The sequence below is a fragment of the Vanessa cardui genome, chromosome 14 (assembly GCF_905220365.1).
Source record: "Vanessa cardui chromosome 14, ilVanCard2.1, whole genome shotgun sequence".
NCBI lineage: Eukaryota > Metazoa > Arthropoda > Insecta > Lepidoptera > Nymphalidae > Vanessa > Vanessa cardui.
Window position 1 is genome coordinate 7,031,750 of NC_061136.1, and position 5,213 is coordinate 7,036,962.

The following is a 5,213-nucleotide window of genomic DNA, read 5'->3' on the forward strand; positions in this document are numbered from 1 at the left end:
CTATTTTATCATTTATTGAAATATTGCTGCTACAAAAAATATTAATAAATTCTTTGACTAGACAAGTAAACGGTATATCTCTTGAAGGTCTCTTTCCCTTTTGCCTACTCTTTTCCCTTTTCGAATAATAAGACACACTTTCCTCAGAGTCTGTAACCATCATATTTTCTTCATCGCTGTTTGCTTCCAGTTCTTGTTTTTTTTCTTTTTCTTTGTTCTTCTTTTTAGCGTCACTTGTCTTTCTATTTTTCTTTACTTTATTAGTAATTTCTGTCTTCCTCACACGAGTTGATGCAACTTGTGCATATGTCAGGGCTTCTGTGGTAGATTTCGCCGGGGATTGATGATTTGTAGGTGCCGGCGTTGGGGCACGAGAATCAGAATAATTATGGTTCGCTGGGAGCGTAGCCTCCTTTGCATTAAGTTGCGGCGGAACATACATTGTAATAGCCTTTCGGTATGAGACATTAAACTCGGCCATTATTTCCCGTATCTTTTTTTCCCTACGATATTCCGGGCAGCTACGATCTAACGCCATGTGGTCTTTAGAGCAGTTAATGCACTTGTACACTGTCGCTGGGCAGTTATCATGTTTCCCACCACACTTTGGACAAAATACTGTTTTCGTAGGACACATCTTAATAGTATGCCCGTACCGCCAACATCTAGAGCATTGCGTCACTGGAAACATATAGGGCTCAACTTTCACTTGCATGCTATAAATGTGTATGTAGGCAGGCAAAGACGGCCCTTTAAATCCAAGCCTGACTGCTTCACTGTCTGTCCAACCTCCCTCTACTTCAGCCCGGCGCTTAAGTCTTTTCAAACTAGCTACCTCATATACGCTAGTGATCGCATCTAGCAATTCTTCTTCCGACAAATTCAGCTCTATATGTTTGATAACGCCATAGGAAAGTGCAACTTCCATCGGTCGTTGAAATCTCCATCCCAAACCGAGAAGGTATTCGCATGAAGTTAATTTCTCCATACTGCACACGTTAGTTACCTCCACGATTATTTTATATGGGTTTATATACTTAACGCGGCTTATGTCGGTAATTCCCTGATCCCTGAATATTTTGGCTAAAGCAAATTGTTTGGGTAAAATATTTTTTGAGGTAATGCAAATATCTATAATACCTCTCACTTCCCTTCGCCTTGCTTTTCTATTTCTGATTTCAACCCATTCCTCATCCCCTTCATCTTCCCTGCTTCTTTTAGCTAGCCTTTTTTCGCCGTATTCAATAATTGGTGACGGTACTGTTATTTCTTCCTCGCATACTTCTCCCACTTCACTCAAGATTGGATCCACACTCATTGCGATAAGGTCTAAATATCACTAACCGGTCCAGTCCACTAGAACCGGCCGTTAGCAAACAATTCCGAGAACTGATAAGCGATACTCACAATATAATAAAAACAATGAAACGCGTCCAAGCAATATAACAATTACTCGCACACTGACGAAAATTCACATTTAATCTTAAATTAATTAAGAACGCGCATTACCCATTAATCTTTCAAAATCAATGTATCGAAAACTTTAATTCATTTAACCTTTCTCAAGTTATCGCTTCTTAATGAAAGCCAGCGCGTTGAGAGGTTTTAACGGGAACATCAATTTGGATTATGTCCTAAGAGCTTTGTCCAAGACCATTACAGGTAATTGTTTGTTATCCGCTTGGACAATAATATGATATCAATATTTATAGGTGATTGTCGAACATGCTATAAATATAATGTAATCCCTTTGTGTTGCAATAAATAAAAATATATTTTATTAATGATGGGCTTAAGAACGGCTTTTACTAATAAATAATATTAGTGGACAAGCCTGTTAAATTAAGATGAATATCGCTTGCTTGGTTTCGCTTTTTAATCGGCTAACGTTATATTTTTTATAAATAACTATGTCCAAATTATTAATGATTTAATATATATGAAATATCATCTCGTATTTTGCCAACTTAGTTATTATTAGTGCCAAAATGTAATGCTATACTTAGATTGCCAAAGAAATTGTGAATATTAGGGTGTGTAAAACCTAAGGAGAAGAAGAACTATGTCTTCCCTCGGTAATTTTAAATTTCAGACAAAAAAGTATGAATTGGTTTATTTATCTAGTCACTCTTTACAGTGGTCACTCAGGTAAGTGCTATTTTATGACATATATAAACGTAGCTTTTTACGGACCTTCAATATGTACTAATACTTATAGTCTGAAAATTATTAGTTTTATTATATGTATATATGAGTCTTCTTAGTATTTTTGTGTTAATGTTAAATGTTAATTAAGAGACGTAATATCGATGTAAGGAATGGCTATTCTTACGGTGCGAATGTCTTCGGTCTGTGTTGACTACTTACAATCAGGTGGTCCATTAGTCCGACCGACAAAAAAAAGGCGAATTAAAAATCATGCGGATTTTCTTATTCGAATTTTAAATTCACGCTGCACTAGTTTGTTGGTCTTTCGATTTCAACTTTTTCCTGAGTGACTTTAAATCTTTCCTTTTAATATAACGTTCCGTTCGTATCAGCGGTGTAACCAAACTGGATTAAGTTGGTGCCGAAGTTTCGGAGCAGTTGGCAAGTTCTGCTCTCGTATCGATACTGAGTTATCTGAGTTAGCTTCTGCTAAGTTGCGGCTTTAGTTAGACGTACGTTATTATTGTCATTCCGGTCTGCAAGTTGCTGATATTAGCTCGAGGCGGTGCGGTTCAACCACAGTATGTTATAGTTAGCTAAATTTCATGTACAACTTTGGGCGCTAGGGTGGTTGATTTGGAGCTCTGGCAATGCTGTAACTATGAGGCTAATTTTAACTATATTGTGTATTGAGGGTCTTTTTTTAAACCATCGCCTTCATTGTAATGAACAACTGGGATAGAACTACTGAATTATTTTTTAAGGAAATGTAATTATTTGTGATTTTTTTTTCTATCAAACAGCACTAATTCTCATTGTTGTTTTGAAAAGATTAAAAATGACTAAATGTATTTTTAATTATTGTAACCAACGGTAATAATAATCGAGGGTTCTATTTATAAAATATGCGCTCGTTTGCTGGATATTGAAACGACTGTATTACTAATAACTTTATAAACTGTATAAATTGACCTGCTTTCATAAAACTTATATTCTTTCAAATTAAATATACATCTGGTCAATCAATACTTCTATTTGAATAGCTAATAAAACGTGATAAAACAGAGGCTAGAATAGGCCACCTGACGATAAATGGATACATACACCTTAGAAGTAATAATGTAACGGACATTCGACAAGCACTGGAAATTGCTAATATTGTGCCTAATAAGGACCTGGGAATGATATATTTTCTGTTTTGAATTTCAATGGCTCAGTCACTCTTTATATTGCAACAGCACGAAGTTAGTTGCTACCCGTTGGACCTGTGTTAAGTATAAAATAGAGAGTAATATATTTATTATATACTAGTAGCTGCCCGCGGCTTCTCTCGCGTTTTAGAGTATCGCTTGACATGCGTCCGGAAAAAAAATTAGCCTATATCCTTTTTAACAAGTACACATTATATATGTATATTACTTTTTGCTGTATTGCTTGACTTGTGATATCGGATATAAATTTTAACTTTCAAACGTTTTGACAAGTTGATATTAACGTCTTACCTCAACAAATCATTATATCTATAATGTATGTATTATTTCATACATTTTGTCAGTACAGTAAATGACATAGGGATAATAACACCTACCTCCTAACACGGGTAAAATACCGCGGACGGAGAGTAGTAAACACGAATATCATTGTGGATTTTTAGACTATATAAGGCACTTTAAGTCAAAAATAAAGTATACACACACATATAACGCATAAATAAATACGAATCACTGTCGAATATAATGTGACACAACAATAAAAATAACATGTCGAATGCTTAGAACCGTATTTAAATGAAGAGAAGCAATTTGTGTTGAAAGTCATAAAAGTCGTCTGGGCTCAGCGAAGGCGCCGCATCGCCTCCTCAAAGCGTCTCTGTACCTATTAAAAAGTTAGGGCGTCTATTTTTGGCTCCGTCGACACTGTACCGAACAAGATGTATTCGATAAATTGTGAAAATAAGTTACTTTCATACCATGAACGATAGCCGAGTGTGAACATCGTTTATGACGTAGGGCGCTCAGTTCAAATTCAAACGAGGGTTGAAATTTAAATTTACTTCACATATACACACATTCATATATATCTACACATGTAATTTGTCAAGATAATTTTAAACCTTATTGAAGCGCACGTAATGAAGTTGATTTCTTTTAAATATGCTTTATTATAATATTTTATATTTATATACCGTTATTTAGCCAATCATCATCGTAGTCCATATTTACAGTATTTTTTATAATTATGTTGAAGCTTTGCCTACCAGTTCTACTGCGGACAATTTGTATTACACGTGGAAAGATTATATACGTTAAATTATCCGTTTTAATTTTTGATGAAATCGTCCAATTTTGATTGAATAAAGTCTAATTGATACCTTACAATATTTTTACATTTACTATTTTTACCCCCTTTTTCAAGATTATATCGAACTAATACGAGAATGCAAGTAACCATATTAACCCAAAAACTTAATAAAAAAAAAAAGTCGGTTTCGTGTTAACGTTTTTTCTACAGCTAACAAGGCCTTTAGATTTAAATATAATAATAAGTAATTATTAAATCAATATTATGATCCATTTTTGTATCTAGGTGAAGTACGTAGATAAGGAAAACTTCCGAATTTATATAATTATTATTAATATTCAAAGCTAAAAGAAAGTACTATAAATATTATAAAGAGGATTAACGTGGATTACGTCTAAGAGTTTAAAAGAAGTCTGTATTCCGATAATACTAAAGGTGCTTTTGTAAAATTTACCGTCTATAATAACCATAAGACTAGACGATCACGATCGCTGAGAGTCAGTACATTTTCAGAGTCGTAAGTCCGTGGAAAAACCGCAACATTTAAATGTAGCCGTGTTCCGGTACTGTACTATGGTATCGTTGTTTTCTTTGTTGATTTTTTTTATTACAACCCATTAAACTTGTATAATGGAACGCGAAAACCTCCGCCTCGTAATAGAGACAGCGAAATTCGCTACTGTATAAGCCAGTTTTTTATTGAGCTGTGGAATGGGAAGTATGATAAATTAAGTCTTAATTATTAACTAATTTAAATGAAACTA